This window comes from Salvelinus sp. IW2-2015, linkage group LG2 (genome assembly GCF_002910315.2).
Source record: "Salvelinus sp. IW2-2015 linkage group LG2, ASM291031v2, whole genome shotgun sequence".
Taxonomy (NCBI): Eukaryota; Metazoa; Chordata; class Actinopteri; order Salmoniformes; family Salmonidae; genus Salvelinus; species Salvelinus sp. IW2-2015.
In genome coordinates, this window is record NC_036839.1 from 10705299 (window position 1) to 10725299 (window position 20001).

Genomic DNA, 20001 nt, shown 5'->3' on the forward strand with positions numbered 1-20001 from the left:
TTTCTTGGCCCAAGCAAGTCTCTTCTTATTGTTGTCCTTTAGTAGTGGTTTCTTTGCAGCAATTCGACCAATTCGACTACTGATTCACACAGCCTCCTCTGAACAGTTGATGTTGAGATGTGTCTGTTACTTGAACTCTGTGAAGCATTTATTTGATTTATTTGATCCAATTTCTAGGGCTGGTAACTCTAATGAACCTATCCTCTGCAGCAGAAGTAACTCTGGGTCTTCCTCTCCTGTGGCAGTCCTCATGACAGCCAGTTTCATCATAGCACTTGATGGTTTTTGCGACTGCACTTGAAGAAACTTTCAAAGTTCTTGAAATTGTCCGTATTGACTGACCTTCATGTCTTAAAGTAATGATGGACTGTCATTTCTCTTTGCTTATTTGAGCTGTTCTTGCCACAATATGGACTTGGTCTTTTACCAAATAGTGCTATCTTCTGTAAACCACCCCTACCTTGTCACAACACAACTGATTGGCTCAAATGCATTAAGAAGGAAAGAAATTCCACAAATGAACTTTTAACAAGTGGAATGAAATGCATTCCAGGTGGCTACCTCATGAAGCTGGTTGAGAGAATGCCAAGAGTGTGCAAAGCTGTCATCAAGGCAAAGGGTGGCTACTTTAGAGAATCCCAAATATATTTTGATTTGTTTAACAGTTTTTTGGTTACTACATGATTCCATATGTGTTATTTCATGGTTTTGTTGTCTTCACTATTATTCTACAATGTAGAAAATAGTAAAAAGAAAAGAAAAACCCTTGAATGAGTAGGTGTGTGTCACAAGTGTAAAGAAGAGTAGGCAGGAGACAGTCGCAGGTTTAGAACTACTGAATTTATTAAAGCGCCATATATAAAAGCGGGACGAAACCCAAAGTGTAAAATAATAAAGTACTCAGGAAATTGTAGGAGAGATTCCTCTCAGGAAAACAAGCAGCATTTACAATGACCGAAAAAGACAAATGACAGAGGGAATGTATACACAGTGATATAGTAGGGATTGGAACCAGGTGTGTGCAATGATGACCAGACAAGTCCGGGGTTGATGAGTGAAGGGCGTTTGCCAGCTACAGGTTCGCCAGCAGCTAGAAGGCAGGCGACGCAGAACGCCTGAGCTGGACAGGAGGGGGAGCCAAAGCGAAGGCTGATGTGACAGTGTGTCCAAACTGTTGACTGGTACTCTACATCCTCGAATGTACTACGATGATGATGACTATTATGATTTTAGTTCACAGTAAATAAATAAAAATAATCTGATATTGACAAGATCAGAGACCGTACGTAACAAATCAAATCAGTTGTGTACACAGATTAGCAGATATCACAGCAGGTGCAGCAAAATGTTTCTGTATCTAGCTCCTACAGTGCAGTAAAACAATGTCAATACAATACCAATACGCAAATAATCCAGAAAGTCCAAAACAAGAAAGAAATTCATCCCCAATACCCTTCAAACTCGACCACAGCTTTTTTTCTTCCATTGTCCCCCTCTAATCAGGGACTGAGTTAGACCTGGGACACCAGGTATGTGCAATTAATTATCAGGTAGAATAGAAAACCAGCAGGCCCAGTACCTCGCAGTTAAATACATACCCCTTCCCTATACAGTAAGCATGAATGCAAAAAATAAAGTTGTTGGGATCTCATTGACGGGGGGGGGGTCTGCTTTACTAAAATTGCATTGGCCAATACAGTACTGTAATACTGTAATATATTACATTTACATAGCAGACACTCTTTTATCCAACGTGACAACAGCGAACACATTTTGGTACATGACCCCAGTGGGAGTCGAACCCACAACTTTGGTGTTGCTAGTGCCATGCTCTTATGATCAGGACCACTACAATACATAAAGTGTAATACAATACTGTCAAATACAATAAACAATTACAATACAGGTGGGAGATGTAAGATTGCTATCCCCATGAGCGTACCACCCTCCTTCAGGCTATGGATGAGGCATGCACTGATTTCAATCCAGACTTACTGTATGTCAGGCTTGGATTCGCCATGCCAAAAGGTTTTTCACCAGGTGCATGAAAAATTGATATTTACTGCAATCTATGGCCAAATGCTCAAGACTCGCTTGATGCAAACTAGTGTCTGCTAAACATTGTCTCTTTCATTTCTTTCATTTGACTACACTGTGAAAGATGTCTTCAATGATCACACCTTTGATCACACATGGGATAGAAATTATGGAAATGCGATATTCAGTCAATTTTAGAGGGTAGTGCAATTGTATTGCCTAATGTGAAAACAATGTAATGTACTGTAATTTACAGTACTGTAGCATACTACATTCAAAGGGCAATTTTGAAACATGTATCTTAAATGTTTTGCTATTGGATTAACTGGTTGTTAAAATAACTAAATTGAAAAGATTTAAATCTGTTGTGTTTTGGTGATTAAACCAATGTATCATATTTCAGAGTAAACCTATATTTTGGATCAATGGTTGTGTGATGAAATATGTTTACAAGCAAAATAAATACACAATGAAAGGTTTTGAATACTAGTACCAAAGGAATAAAATAAACTTTAGTAAAGCAGTGTAAAACTTACTGTGAAGTCAAATCATAATAGTCATTATCATCATCTTAGTACATTTGAGTATACAGTGCATTTGGAAAGCATTCAGACCCCTTCCCTTTTTACACATTTTGTTACGTTACAGCCTTATTCTAAAATTGATGAAATATTTTTGTTCCCCTCATCAATCTACACACAATATCTCATAATGACAAAGTGAAAACAGGTTTTGAGAATTTTTTGCAAATCTATTAAAAATGTAAAACAGAAATACCTTATTTACATGAGTATTCAGACCTTTTGCTGTGAAACTCGAAATTGTGCTCAGCTGCATCCTGTTTCCATGGATTATTCTTGAGATATTCCCACAACTTAATTGGAGTCCACCTGTGGTAAATTCAATTGATTGGACAGGATTTGGAAAGGCACACACCTGTCTATATAAATCAAATCAAAGTATATTTGTCACGTGCGCCGAATACAACAGGTGTAGACCTTACAATAAAATGCTTACTTACAGGATCTAACCAATAGTGCAAAAAGGTATTAGGTGGACAATAGGTAAGTAAAGAAATAAATACAACAGTAAAAAGACAGTGAAAAACAGCAGCGAGGCTATATACAGTAGCGAGGCTATAAAAGAAGCGAGGCTACATACAGACACCGGTTAGTCAGACTGATTGAGGTAGTATGTACATGTAGATATGGTTAGAGTGACTATGCATATATGATAAACAGAGAGTAGCAGTAGCGTAAAGAAGGGTTGGCGGGTGGTGGGTGGCGGGACACAATGCAAATAGCCCGGTTAGCCAATGTGCGGGAGCACTGGTTGGTCGGCCCAATTGAGGTAGTATGTACATACAGTGGGGCAAAAAAGTATTTAGTCAGCCACCAATTGTGCAAGTTCTCCCACTTAAAAAGATGAGAGGCCTGTAATTTTCATCATAGGTACACTTCAACTATGACAGACAAAATGAGAAAAAAAAATGCAGAAAATCACATTGTAGGATTTTTTATGAATTTATTTGCAAATTATGGTGTAAAATAAGTATTTGGTCAATAACAAAAGTTTATCTCAATACTTTGTTATATACCCTTTGTTGGCAATGACAGAGGTCAAACATTTTCTGTAAGTCTTCACAAGGTTTTCACACACTTGCTGGTATTTTGGCCCATTCCTGCATGCAGATCTCCTCTAGAGCAGTGATGTTTTGGGGCTGTTGCTGGGCAACACGGACTTTCAACTCCCTCCAAAGATTTTCTATGGGGTTGAGATCTGGAGACTGGCTAGGCCACTCCAGGACCTTGAAATGCTTCTTACGAAGCCACTCCTTRGTTGCCCGGGCGGTGTGTTTGGGATCATTGTCATGCTGAAAGACCCAGCCACGTTTCATCTTCAATGCCCTTTCTGATGAAGGAGGTTTTCACTCAAAATCTCACGATACATGGCCCCATTCATTCTTTCCTTTACACGGATCAGTCGTCCTGGTCTCTTTGCAGAAAAACAGCCCCAAAGCATGATGTTTCCACCCCCATGCTTCACAGTAGGTATGGTGTTCTTTGAATGCAACTCAGCATTCTTTGTCCTCCAAACACGACGAGTTGAGTTTTTACCAAAAAGTTCTATTTTTGTTTCATCTGACCATATGGCATTCTCCCAATCGTCTTCTGGATCATCTCAAATGCTCTCTAGCAAACTTCAGACGGCCTGGACATGTACTGGCTTAAGCAGGGGACACGTCTGCACTGCAGGATTTGAGTCCCTGGCGCGTAGTGTGTTACTGATGGTAGGCTTTGTTACTTTGGTCCCAGCTCTCTGCAAGTCATTCACTAGGTCCCCCCGTGTGGTTCTGGGATTTTTGCTCACCGTTCTTGTGATCATTTTGACCCCACGGGGTGAGATCTTGCGTGGAGCCCCAGATCGAGGGAGATTATCAGTTTCTTGTATGTCTTCCATTTCCTAATAATTGCTCCCACAGTTGATTCTCTCAAACCAAGCTGCTTACCTATTGCAGATTCAGTCTTCCCAGCCTGGTGCAGGTCTACAATTTTGTTTCTGGTGTCCTTTGACAGCTCTTTGGTCTTGGCCATAGTGGAGTTTGGAGTGTGACTGTTTGAGSTTGTGGACAGGTGTCTTTTATACTGATAACAAGTTCAAACAGGTGCCATTAATACAGGTAACGAGTGGAGGACAGAGGAGCCTCTTAAAGAAGAAGTTACAGGTCTGTGAGAGCCAGAAATCTTGCTTGCTTGTAGGTGACCAAATATTTATTTTCCACCATAATTTGCAAATAAATTGAAGCTCTCAACCTGCTCTACTATAGCCCCGTCGATGAGAATGGGGGCATACTCGGTCCTCCTTTTCCTGTAGTCCATAATCACTTAGTTGGGCAGGATGTCAAACCTGATAACATGGTTTTTAACCCATTAGATATTAATGAAGTCAATTATAAATATAATGATTGTGTTTGATCCAGATAAACATTTCCTGACATTTACCAGAAATAAGTAATTTAATGTTAAGCAATTTTACAACCTGTATAACAGTTTATCTAATTCCAAGACAAACTTATTTTCTAACTTTCATATGAACGTTCAGTCTTCCTAAAAATCATGACCACCTTGTTCATTATCTGTCATCTCTCAGTCATGAACTTTCCATTGTTGCCCTTTCAGAAACATGGTTGACAACCATGCTTTATGACATGTCTCCTTATAATGCTGTTCACCACTGTAGAACATCAATAGTGAGAGGAGTGTCCATTTTTGTTCATCACCTGATTCTGACATTGGTAGTTTCATTGATATCCTTGCATCAACCTTGGATTTGATTAATAATGAAGATACAATTTGTTTTTTATTGGGTGATGACAACATACATTTATTTAAAAGTGTGAATCATATGCCACCTTTATTGATAATAGTTTTTACAAATTCTTTGAATAATGTGTCTAATACAGCTATACTTTACTGATATTTCTGACCACTTTCCAATTTTCCACTTCTCTTTGGCAGCTGGAAATGAACAGATGGGAATGATTAAAACCACATGGAAACCAAACGAGAGTGGTCTATGCTGATAGGTGGGATAGGCTGAGAGTGGTTGAGGGGTGGGATTAAAGAGTTTATGTTTGATAATGTATTATTGTTATGGGGCTGATTTATATAAAAGTACTATGTATGTAAAATGTATATGTAAAGTGTATGTATATGGAGCAGAAAAGCTGTCAAAGAAAACAAAAATATATTTGTCCTCCGAAGAGGTGGATGAGTTAATATATATATCTTTTTTAAAGATGCTGATTTAACAGCATGATCAGTTTTGTCATACAACAAAATGCCACAGATGTTTCAAGTTTTGAGGGATTGTGCAATTGGTATGCTGACTCCAGGAATGTCCACCAGAGCGGTTGCCAGATAATTGAATGCTAATTTCTCTACCATAAGCTGCCTCCAACGTCATTTTAGAAAATTTGGATGTCAATCAAGTTTCAAGTTTATTTTTTATTTTTATATAGCCCTTCGTACATCAGCTAATATCTCGAAGTGCTGTACAAAAAACCCAGCCTAAAACCCCAAACAGCAAGCAATGCAGGTGTAGAAGCACGGTGGCTAGGTTGTACGTCCAACCGGCCTCACAACCGCAGACCACATGTAACCATGCCAGCCCGGGACCTCCACATCCAGCTTCTTCACTTGCGGGATGGTCTGAGACCAACCACCCTGGTCAGCTGATGAAACTATGCACAACCAAAGAATTGCTGCACAAACTGTCAGAAACCGTCTCAAGGAAGCTCCTCTGCGTGCTCTTCGTCCTCACCAGGGTCTTAACCTGACTGCAGTTCAGCTTTGTAACTGATTTCAGAAGGCAAATGCTCACCTTCGATGGCCATAGACACGCTGGAGAAGTGTGCTCTTCACGGATTAATCCTGGTTTCAACTGTACCGGGCAGATGGCAGACAGCGTGTATGGCATTGTGTGCGAGCGGTTTGCTGATGTCAACATTTTGAACAGAGTGCCCCATGGTGCGGTGGGGTTATGGTATGGGCAGGCGTAAGCTACAGACAGCGAACAGAATTGCATTTTATCGATGGCATTCAAACCAGATCCTGAGGCCCATTGCCGTGCCATTCATCCGCCACCATGACGTCATGTTTCAGAATGATAATGGCCCCATGTTGCAAGGATCCGTACACAATTCCTGGAAGCTGAAATGTCCCAGTTCTTCCATTGGCTGCATACTCACCAGACATGTCACCCATTGAGCATGTTTGGGATGCTCTGGATCGACATGTAGGACAGCGTGTTCCAGTTTCCGCCAATATACACCAACTTCGCACAGCCATTGCAGAGGTGTGGGACAACATTCCACAGGGCACAATAAACACCCGGATCAACTCTATGCAAAGGAGATGTTGCGCTGCATGAGGCAAATGGTGGTCACACAGATACTGACTGGTTTTTTGACTGGTTTTCTTTTTTTAAGGTATCTGTGACCAACAGATGCATATCTGTGTTCCCAGTCATGTGAAATCCATAGATTAGCCTAATGAATTGATTTTAATTCACTGATTTCCTTATATGAACTGTAACTCAGTAAAATCTTAGAAATTGTTGGATGTTACGTTTGTATTTTTGTTCTGTGTACATTTATGTCTGTGTTAGCATGCCATCTAGAGGCCTTGTCTCAAACTACAGGAAAAAGGGAGAATATAAATGGCATTTTCTTGGTTCCTCTCCTCGCCTCCTTCTCAAAAGTTCAGAGGTTCCTCCCCTGTGACCTTCTCATCCAATCTCGCCCCACTGACCTTTTCATCCAGTGGGTTTTGAGTAGGTGACAAGGAGAGAATAATTGAGGAATCAAGGAAATGCAATTGAGATTCTCCCAAACACTACTAGGTTGTACATTTCACCACATTTGCACACAACAAAACAGTATTCAACAAACAACATCGGGCCTGCATTTAGCCTGCTATTAATGATAACTACTTTTATTTTGGATCTGGTTAGAGTTTGCACTCACAACATGATCACTGAAATACATCATTGGACTTCACTTATATTATCATTCACCATTTTCAGATAAAGTGCATAATTTACTCACAAATAGTAGTAAATCAATTACAATTTGATTTGTCATCTATTTACTGAGCTTCTGAGCTGCTATTTAATCCAACCATGAGGGGTCTAACTTTCTTCTCACAAACCTTTTCACTACTAGCCAATGTCCGTCGGTAACCTAATAGTATCACTTGATGACATCCTGTATTGAATTTAAGCTCTCTTATTCCTGATAGGAGCTTACATATCATTAGGTGAGTCACAACAAGAGTCACAACAATGCTTTGTTTCTCAATTGTGCAAAGAAAATAAGACTGAACTGGACACATTTCAGACCATTCTGAGAAAATAAGTAAACCTTGTAGGGTGCACCCATTGTGTAATGACAGCAGTCTTTCCACTAGATGGCCCTTACAACATGTAAAAACATTTATTGTGAAGTTGAACTCTGACACTTGATGCAATCCTCCCTATCCTCCCTAAAATACATTCATAAAAATGTTCAACTTCATAGTTAAAGATTTAATTAAAAAGATTAAAGATTTGTTTTTGAATGTGCGCAGACTAGCTTATTCTGACTCTAACCTTGCTAGCATATTCCAACAGGACATAGAAACAGATGCCAATTGATACAGTATTAGCCTTTGTATTGTACATAGTTTATGAGAAAATAATCTAGAATTTTATGTATGAGCAGATCCACCTGTGTATTAGATGTCAACTTCCTGAAGTAGAAAGTTGTTGTTTGCATAGATAAAGTATTACGTAAAGGGAGACTAAAAATAGCTATATTTTGGAAAATATAGCACAACATGGCAAAGCACAATATGTTCTACCCAATTCAGGAAGTGGTTTGCTCAGCAGACTGTCACATGCTATCATCAGTAAAGGGTTCATAGTGAAATCATTCCACAGTCTCTTCTCTAATATTCTCACTGTGGACTTCAGTGGAACTCTGCTCTCCCTTGCACAGTGGACCTCAATTAATGCTTGAATGTGATGTTTATTAATAAATACAACAAAATGTACAAAAAAACAGTTTGGAAGAGAGAACATGTAATGTATTATTTAGTGTCAAGACATATTGCTCATCACTTTGATTGATTTGCCTCCCAAGGCATCTTTGGATGAAAGTTTCTCTTTTTCCTTACAAATTAGCCTTTGGGCCCTTGGTCACAACATTACAAGCCATCTTTTGTTTCTTTTGGCAGCACTGACCCTGGGATCCATACACAGATACACATGGGAATACTCTGTGTCACTGGAGTGCAGAGCCCCTGTCATGGCTGCAGGGCAAAGTGGAGCTCTATGCTGGAGTTGGTACCATTCCTCTCTTGATTTATGGGGCAAAGAGGATGATAAACCAAGAGAGAGGTCCAATTATTAATCGCAAGGAAACAGGAGAAAGCATGGAGTCAATGGCCAAACAGTGGCTGGAGGGGTGGGCGTGGGAGAGAGCATGCAGGTGCTGTGTGGTGTGGCAGCCATCATTCATCCCTGGGTCAGTTTACTCTTTATTGTAATGCTCATTTGACCTCATTTCAAATCTTGAGCTCCTCTCATTGGCTTTAACTAAAAAGTATGCAAATCTGTGATATATCCTTTCAGTTCAAAGCATTCAAACAAAAATAAAAATAAGTTAAAGACATTGTAAAATCATATCCAGGCACTGCGTGTCCCCAGGCGTTCTCATTTGTTGACTTCTGTAACCGTAAATGCCTTGGTTTCATGCATGTTAACATAGAAGCCTCCTCCCTAAGTTTGTTTTACTCCCTGCTTTAGCACACTCCGCCAACCCTGATGCCCTTGCCGTGTCTGAATCCTGGCTTAGGAAGGCCACCAAAAATTCTGATATTTCCATCTCCAAATACAACATTTTCCATCAAGATAGAACTGCCAAAGGGGGAGGAGTCGTAATCTACTGCAGAGATAGCCTGCAAAGTTCTGTCATACTTTCCAGGTCTATTCCCAAACAGTTCGAGCTTCTAATTTTAAAAATGAATCTCTCCAGAAATAAGTCTCTCACTGTTGCCTGCCGCCTGTTATAGATCCCCCTCAGCTCCCACCTGTGCCCTGGACACCATATGTGAATTGATTGCCCCCCATCTATCTTCAGAGTTCGTTCTGTTAGGTGACCTAAACTGGGATATGCTTAATTAACACCCCGGCAGTCCTAAAATCTAAGCTATATGCCCTCAATCTCACATAAATGATCAAGGAACCCACCAGGTACAACCCTAAATACGTAAACATGGGCACCCTCATAGATATTATCCTGACCAACTTGCCCTCTGAATACACCTTTGCTGTTTTCAATCAGGATCTCAGCGATCACTGCCTCATTGCCTGCATCTACATTAAAAAAAAATTGAACTAAGAACAGATATAGCCCTTGGGTTGACTCCAGACCTGACTGTCCTTGACCAGCACAAAAACATCCTTTGGCGGACTGCACTAGCATCGAATAGTATCCGCGATATGCAACTTTTCAGGGAAGTCAGGAACCAATACACGCAGTCAGTTAGGAAAGCAAAGGCTAGCTTTTTCAAACAGAAATTAGTTTTCGGACACTGTAAAGTCAATGGAGAATAAGAGCACCTCCTCCCAGCTGCCCACTGCACTGAGGCTAGGAAACACTGTCACCACCAATAAATCCACGATAATCGAGAATTTCAATAAGCATTTCTCTACGGCTGGCCATGCTTTCCTCCTGGCTACCCCAACCCCGGCCAACAGCTCCACACCCCCCGCAGCTACTTGCCCAAGCCTCCCCAGCTTTTCCTTCCCCCAAATCCAGATAGCAGATGTTCTGAAAGAGCTGCAAAACCTGGACCTGTACAAATCAGTTTGGCTAGATAATCTGGACCCTCTCTTTCTAAAATTATCCGCCGCCATTGTGGCAACCCCTATTACCTATTACCGTATATCTTGATATATCTTGCTGCAGGTGATTCCCTGATCCACCTCTATGCAGACGACACCATTCTGTATATATCTGGCCCTTCTTTGGACACTGTGTTAACAAACCTCCAAACGAGCTTCAATGCCATACAACACTCCTTTCGTGGCCTCCAACTGCTCTTAAACGCTAGTAAAACTAAATGCATGCTTTTAAACCGATCGCTGCCCACACCCGCCCGCCCGACTAGCATCATTACTCTGGACGGTTCTGACTGAGAATATGTGGACAACTATAAATACCTAGGTGTCTGACTAGACTGTAAACTCTTCTTCCAGACTCATATTAAACATCTCCAATCCAAATTTAAATCTAGAATCAGCTTCCTATTTCGCAACAAAGCCTCCTTCACTCACGCTGCCAAACATACCCCCGTAAAACTGACTATCCTACCGATCCTCGACTCCGGCGATGTCATTTACAAAATAGCCGCCAACACTCTACTCAGCAAACTGGATGCAGTCTATCACAGTGCCATCAGTTTTGTCACGAAAGCCCCATATACCACCCACCACTGCGACCTGTATGCTCTCGTTGGCTAGCCCCCCGCTACATATTCGTCGCCAGACCCACTGGCTCCAGGTAATCTATAAGTCTATGCTAAGTAAAGCTCCGCCTTATCTCACTAGACTAGTCATTCAACTGAGACTGCTCTTCTCTGTGTCACGGAGGCGCTCCGCACTGCTAAAGCTAACTCTCTCTCCTCTGCTCTCATCCTTCTAGACCTATCGGCTGCCTTTGATACTGTGAACATCGATCCTCTCCCACCCTCTCCGGAGCTGGGCATCTCCGGCGCGGGCCACGCTTGGATTGCGTCCTACCTGACAGGTCGCTCCTACCAGGTGGCGTGGCGAGAATCTGTCTCCGCACCACGTGCCTCTCACCACTATGGTGGTCCCCCAGGCTCTGTTCTAGGCCCTCTCCTATTCTCGCTATAACACCAAGTCACTTGCTCTGTCATATCCTCACATGGTCTCTCCCTATCATTGCTATGCAGACGACACACAATTAATCTTCTCCTTTCCCCCCTCTGATAACCAGGTGGTGATCGCATCTCTGCATGTCTGGCAGACATATCAGTTGTGGATGACGGATCACCACCTCAAGCTGAACCTCGGCAAGACGGAGCTGCTCTTCCTCCCGGGGAAGGACTGCCCGTTCCATGATCTCGCCATCACGGTTGACAACTCCATTGTGTCCTCCTCCCAGAGTGCTAAGAACCTTGGCGTGATCCTGGACAACACCCTGTCGTTCTCAACTAACATCAAGGCGGTGACCCGTTCCTGTAGGTTCATGCTCTACAACATTCGCAGAGTACGACCCTGCTCACGCAGGAAGCGGCGCAGGTCCTAATCCGGCACTTGTCATCTCCCGTCTGGATTACTGCAACTCGCTGTTGGCTGGGCTCCCTGCCTGTGCATTAAACCCCTACAACTCATCCAGAACGCCGCAGCCCGTCTGGTGTTCAACTTTCCAAGTTCTCTCACGTCACCCGCCTCCTCCGCTCTCTCCACTGGCTTCCAGTTGAAGCTCGCATCCGCTACAAGACCATGGTGCTTGCCTACGGAGCTGTGAGGGGAACGGCACTCCGTACCTTCAGGCTCTGATCAGGCCCTACACCCAAACAAGGGCACTGCGTTCATCCACCTCTGGCTGCTCGCCTCCCTACCTCTGAGGAGTACAGTTCCGCTCAGCCCAGTCAAAACTGTTCGCTGCTCTGGCACCCCAATGGTGGAACAAACTCCCTACGAGCCCAGGTCAGCGGAGTCAATCACCACTTCCGGAGACACCTGAAACCCCACTCTTTAAGGAATACCTAGGATAGGATAAAGTAATCCTTCTAACCCCCCCCCCCCCCCCCTTAAAAGAGTTAGATGCACTATTGTAAAGTGGTTGTTCCACTGGATATCATAAGGTGAATGCACCAATTTGTAAGTCGCTCTGGATAAGAGCGTCTGCTAAATGACTTAAATGTAAATGTAAATCTCAGCTCACTGGTCACATAACAACACCCACCCGTAGCACGCACTCCAGCAGGTATATCTCACTGGTCATCCCCAAAGCCAACACCTGCTTTGGCCGCCTTTCCTTCCTGTTCTCTGTTGCCAATGACTGGAACAAATTGCAAAAATCGCTGAAGCTGGAGACTTATATTTCCATCACTAACTTTAAACATCAGCTATCTGAGCAGCTTTCCGATCGCTGCAGCTGTACACAGCCCATCTGTAAATAGCCCATCCAATCTACCTACCTCATCCCCATATTGTTTTTATTTACTTTTTTGCTCTTTTGCACACCAGTATTTCTACTTGCACATCATCATCTGCACATCTATCACTCCAGTGTTAATTAGCTAAATTGTAATTACTTCGCTACTATGGCCTATTTATTGTCTTACCTCCTCACGCCATTTGCCCACACTGTATATAGACTTTTCTATTGTGTTATTGACTGTACGTTTGTTAATTCCATGTGTAACTCTGTGTTGTTGTTTGTGTTGTTTGTGTCGCACTGCTTTGCTTTATCTTGGCCAGGTCGCAGTTGTAAATGAGAACTTGTTCTCAACTGGCCTACCTGGTTAAATAAATAAATAAATATCCGATGTGAAACATTAAACTATGAGTGCCTGAACTCTTGGTAGTGACCCAGCTAACAAAAAAACGTTCCCTTAAGAGTCTCATTAGGTAATTACTTAACGTTTTCATAGGAATGTTCCAGTGATGTGCAAGGACTGTTTCCAAGAGACCATTCCCTTAATGTCAAACAGAACTTACCCAGAACTTGGTTACCATGTGTCCAGTTTTCTGAGGGTTAGGAGAATATTCCATCAATGTCACATTTCAAACATACAACGAACATGGTTGTCATGTTCTCAGAATATAAGATATTAATGTTCCAGACACGTTTCATGGGAAAGTTGCAAGAACAAACCCTGCAGGTTTTTGTCTAGTTCCCAGCTTGTTCTGGGACATCCCTAAAGACGTTTTTAGGACGTTGCTTGATGGTTCTCCAAAAAAAGAAAAGGTTTCTTTAAACACCACGTCTTGTTACTGTTGCTGAGCCCATCAAGGCCCTGATTGGTGAACCACTGATCCATTCATAGCTCTTTGTATGTTGGCAAGGTCAGGGACATCCACACAGAAACAAGCAGATATTTTAACAACCTTTAAATCAGGGTCAAACAAATCTACTTTGAAACAAAAGTATACACCTCACACACCTGGTTTTGGACTTAAAAAGAAGAAGACACCCGTACCATGTCTGATACAGAGTTGAAATGTATTACATTTAGAGTTTGCATCCCAATATTACACTTTATATACATCACAAAAGACTGAAATCTAATACAACCATTTGACATAGAAACACCAATGTTCAGCGTTTAAAAAAAAGTAATGTTTATTAATTATGACATTTTGAAAAATATGAATAACATTCCACCCATGAGCCCACTAGAATGCGATGTGATCACTTGACTGCAAGAAAGGGTTACCATACAAGTTTTCAACTTACATGTTTGACACACTTTGACATTAGTTAATGAGACTCTTAAAGTGGAACTGACAGCATTTTAGCAACATGAAATCGTATTAAAACTATGAAATAACACATATGGAATCATGTAGTAAAATGTTGCTTGTTTTCCTGAGAGGAATCTCTCCTACTATTTCCCGAGTACTTTGGAAACTTTGGGTTTCGTCCCGCTTTTATGTATGGTGCTTTAATAAATTCAGTAGTTCTAAACCTGCGACTGTCTCCTGCCTACTCTTCTCTACACTTGTGACACACACCTACCCATTCAAGGGTTTTTCTTCATTTTGACTATTTTCTACATTGTAGAATAATAGTGAAGACATCAAACCGATGAAATAACACATATAGAATCATGTAGTAACCAAAAAAGTGTTAAACAAATGAAAATATATTTTACATTTGAGATTCTTCAAAATAGCCACCCTTTGCTTTGATGACAGCTTTGCACACTCTTAGCATTCTCCCAACCAGCTTTACCTGGAATGCTTTTACAACAGTCTTGAAGGAGTTCCCACATATGCTCAGCACTTGTTGGCTACTTTTCCTTCACTCTGCGGTCCAACTCATCCCAAACCATCTCAATTGGGTTGAGGTCAGGTGATTGTGGAGGGCAGGTCCTTCGATGCAGCACTCCATCACTCTCCTTCTTGGTCAAATAGCTCTTACGCAGCCTGGAGGTGTGTCTTGTGTCATTGTCCTGTTGAAAAACAAATGATAGTCCCACTAAGCGCAGGCCAGATGGGATGGCGTATCGCTGCAGAATGCTGTGTTAGCCATGCTGGTTAAGTGTGCCTTGAATTCTAAATACATCACTGACAGTGTCACCAGCAAAGCACCCCCACACCATCACACCTCCTACTCCATGCTTCACGGTGGGACCCACACATGCAAAGATCATCTGTTCAACTACTCTGCATCTCACAAAGACACGGAGGTTGGAACCAAAAATCTCAAATTTGGACTCATCAGACAGATTTCCACCGGTCTAATGTCCATTGCTCGTGTTTCTTGGCCCAAGCAAGTCTCTTCTTCTTATTGGTGTCCTTTAGTAGTGGTTTCTTTGCAGCAATTCAACCATGAAGGCCTGATTCACGCAGTCTCCTCTGAACAGTTGATGTTGAGATGTGTCTGTTACTTGAACTCTGTGAAGCATTTATTTGGGCTGCAATCTGAGGTGCAGTTAATTGCCGATTTCTGAGGCTGGTAACTCTAAAGAATTTGTCCTCTGTAGCAGAGGTAACTCTGGCTATTCCTTTCCTGTAGCGGTCCTCTTGAGAACCATTTTCATCAAAGCGCTTGATGGTTTTTGCGACTGCACTTGAAGAAAAAAAAAATGTCCAAACCCATCAAGGCCCTGATTGGTGAACCACTGATCCATTCACAGCTCTTTGTCTGCTGGCAAGGTTAGGGACACACACACACATGAACAGTGCTTTCAAAGTACATATTTGACTAACAGGATTACATTGATTACGTTAATTTGAATTCACAACATCTTGGTTCACGGCATTCCGATCTTCCTGCTAAGCCACCATGTCTGTCAGTCTGTCAGTACCTTTAACAGAGCTGAGATTTACTTTGAAGTGCAAAGTGTAGCAATACAGGTGAATTCAGTCATTCACACGGACATGGTGGCGTAGCAGGAAGATCGGAATGCCGTGAACTAAGAGGTTGTAAGTTCAAAACCCATGTGAGGACATGTTGAATAATAGTTACTGTATAAATGAAAATTCCCAAGGTAATTGTGTGCCAAATATGTTGTATGTTGAAAGCACTATGTGGGTGTCCCTAACCTTGCCAACAGACAAAGAGCTTGGAATGAATCAGTGGTTCACCAATCAGAGACTTGAAGTGCTTGACAACAGTAACAAAGGGTGATGTGTAATAAAACAAGTAATTTTTGGCGGGACCATAAGGTGATGTCCTAAAAACTTCTTTACGGACGTCCCCGGTGAAAACTCTGGACCACCTTTACTCCACACACAGAGATGCATACAAAGCTCTCCCCCACCCTCCATTTGTTAAAACTGACCATAATTCTATCCTCCTGATTCCTGCTTACAAGCAAAAACTAAAGTAGGAAGTACCAGTGACTCGCTCAATACGGAAGTGGTCAGATTCGCCCCCACGCGGATGCTACGCTACAGGACTGCTTTGCTAGCACAGACTGGAATGTGTTCTGGGATTCATCCAATGGCATTGAGGAGTATACCACCTCAGTCATCGGCTTCATCAATAAGTGCATCAACGACGTCATCCCCACAGTGACCGTATGTACATATCCCAACCATAAGCCATGGATTACAGGCAACATCCGCATCGAGCTAAAGGCTAGAGCTGCCACTTTCAAGGAGCGGGACACTAATCCAGACGCTTATAAGAAATCCCGCTATGCCCTCAGACGAACAATCAAACAAGCAAAGCGTCAATACAGGATTAAGGTTGAATCCTACTACACCGGCTCAGACGCTCGTTGGATGTGGCAGGGCTTGAAAACTATTACGGACTACAAAGGGAAACCCAGACGCAAGCTGCCTGTCACGAATCCCGCTTTCTGAGTCTGTTTTTGCCTGTGTTCTGTCCTGGAGTGTTTTTTCCGGTGTCCTGGAACGCACCCTGTCTGGTTGCCGGGCGACGTAGCTAGTTGGAGGATCTCTGAGTACCCGCATCTGTATCCTATCAGCTATCTGCACACCTGGTCCTGATCATCACCCCTCCACTTCATAAGCGCTGACCTGACATCCATTCCCTGCCGGATCGTTAGCCATGAACAGTATGTTGTGCCAGCGTATCAGCCTCCAGTTTGATAGAGTTTGTTTTGTTGTTTTGTACGTCTTGCTTGCCTTGAACTTACCTCCGTTTTTTCTGTCTACAGTCATTCACCCGGAACACTCATCCCATCCCTACCTGGTCGTTGGTGACTTCAGTTACTTCCTTGGATCTGCTTACTCAATTCCATCAACTCACCTCCGCTGCCCGCTCCGCTACTTGGATTTTTCTCCGCTACTTGTAAATAAATACTCACCTTCGTCTTACTCTCCTTGTCCTGGTCTGCTTCTGGGTTCTACTTTAGAGAACCGTGACAGAACGATCCGGACAGGAATGAACCCAGCGGACCTGGACTCCGTTCGACATGCCATTACCCATCAGGGGAAGATATTGGGACAACACAGCACGGCGCTACAGGAGATAGCGATTTCCAGAACTTCTCTGCTAGCTTGGCGAGTATCCAGGATCACGCTCAGTTTGCCGGCAGATTCTCCACCACCTGTTTTCACCCCTCTCACCTGCCGCTTCTGGAGCGGTTTCCTTCCGTGAGCCCAAGGTACCGACGCCTGATAAATACAAAGGGGATTTGGGAAGATGCCGTTCATTTCTTATGCAGTGTGGTTTAGTGTTTGATCTGCAGCCCCACTCTTACGCCACAGACAAGGCTAGGATAGCTTTTGTTATTGAACTGCTGCATGGTAGAGCTTGGAATGGGCTTCAGCTGTTGGGAACAACAGGACACCTGCATGGCGTCATACCAGGAGTTCACGGCAGAGATGAGAAAGCTTTTGACCATCCAGTCCGAGGTAAGGACGCAGCTAAGCGGTTGTTCTCTCTTCGCCAAGGAGCTCGTTACGTGGCAGACTTTGTGATTGAGTTCCGGACATTGGCTGTGGAGAGTGGGTGGAATGAGGAGGCACTACAAGCGGCTTTTTACCAGGGGTTGTCGGAGCAACTCAAGGAGGAGCTGATCTCCTATCCGGAGCCTTGTGACCTGGACAGTTTGGTCGCATTATCTATTAGGGTGGATAACAGAGTTCGAGAGAGAAGGAGGGAGAAGCAGTGGGTCCGGTCCAATCAATCAGCTACTCGGTTACCATTCGGGTCAGGAGGTGGACCAGAAGGTTAATCATGTTTTCTCACACGGGATTAGTGGAGGAGTCCTGCCGCCAGATCCTGAACCTATGCAAGTGGGCGGCACGGGTAACTCAAGGACGAGCGCCAACGTAGACGTGAGACCAACAGCTGCCTCTACTGTGGTAGCTCGGGACATTACATCTCCGTTTCCTCAGCGCCCGTAAACTGCTCCGGCTCGTTAGTTTGGGAGGTTTGTTGCGAGCCAGTTTCAACCTCTCAAGAGCCCTGTCAGACCTCGTTTTCCTGCTACCTCATAAATAAGAATCAGAGTTTAGCGATTAACGCTTTCATCGATTTCAGGTGCCGATGACAGCTTCATTGATGCCGACTTAGTGGAACAGCTGGGGCTTTCCAAGGAGCAATTACCGGAAGCCATTGAAGCAACACTCTGAACGGCAGTAGTCTGGCCGGATCACTATGAGACTGAACCGGTTAAGATGTTGTTGTCGAGGAATCATTCAGAGGTTATTTCTTTTTCATTTTGCCTTCCCCCATGTTCCTCTGGTTCTTTGGATACCCTGGCTAAGAGAACACAATCCCTCGTTTCGATGGGTGACTGGAAGGTAACTCAGTTGGAGCATGAGTGGCATGCTAAGCTGCCTGCAGGACTGCCTGTTCTCATGCTGTCCCCAGTCGGGTCAGTTGAGTCTGGCTCCTCCTGATGTCCCTGTTCCTGAAACAATATCACGAGTTGGTGTGAGGTGTTCAGTAAGCAGAAGCCTCAGTCACTTCTCCCCACCGAACCTTTATGATTGTAACGATTAATCTGTTCCCTGGAGTGCCTTTCCCAAGGGACGGTATACAGTATCTCTCGACCTGAGCGGGAAGCCCTGGAGACCTACATAAAGGAGTCTCTTGTGCAGGTCTCTTCGTCCTCTCATCACCCCTGGGAGCTGGATTTTTTTTTTTGAGTAAAGAAGGAGGCTCTCATTCGACCGTGTATTGATTATCGGGGGTTGAATGATATTACCGGTCAAGAACAAGTACCCCTGCCCTGATGAGCTCACTTTCGATTCTTCTACAGGGTGCTACTGTGTTTACGAAGCTTGATCTAACGCAATGCGTATCATCTGTTCGGATCAAAGAGGGGTACGAGTGGTTGCCTGGGTTCAATCACACCTATGGGACATTTCGTAGTACCAGGTGATGCGTTTGGACCTTTCCAACGCTCCAGCAGTGTTCCACAAGTTTTGGAATACGTTGCTGGAGGGTATGATCGGGCTGGTTGTGTTCGTTTACCTGGATGACATTCCTGAATTTTCTCCAAGGAGCTTTCCAGCACATCCAGCATGTTAAGCAGGTCCTGCAGCGGTTATTGGAGAACCGTCTGTTTGTGAAGGCAGAAGTGTGAGTTTCACGCCCCCACTACATCCTTCTCGGGTTACATCATCTCCCAGGGTGTAGATCAAGATGGACAAGAACAGGTGTCGGGCGGTTCGGGGATTGGGCCCGGCCCGGTACGTGATTGCAGGCTCCAGAGATTCCTGGGATTTGCGAACTTCTAGCGGAAGGTTTATCCGTGATTTACGCCGGGTGGCCGCCCTTTAACTGCTCTGACGTCTTGCACCAGAATTTTCTGTTGGACTCCTGAGGCAGACGCGGCATTTCTGACAACTTGAAGAGCGATCACCAACGCAACCGATTTCTTTCTCAACCTGACACTTCCCGTCAGTTTGTTGTTGAGGTGGACGCATCTGACATGTGGGGGTGGGCGCCATCCTGTCCCAGGCGTAGCTCCACTGACGGTATTAAACTCCATCCCTGCGCCTTCTACTCTTGTTCGTCTTCACCAGCTGAGGAAACTACGATGTGGGTAAACGGAGCTTTCGCTGTGAAGCGCTTGCCTTGGAGGAGTGGCGTCACTGGTTGGAGGAGCGGAGCAACCGGTTTGTGGTCTGGACTGACCACAAGAATCGGGCTTACGTGCAATCGGCCTAACGTCTCAACTCCCGTCAGGCCAGGTGGGCTTTGTTTTTGGACGATTGCATTTTTTCCCCTGA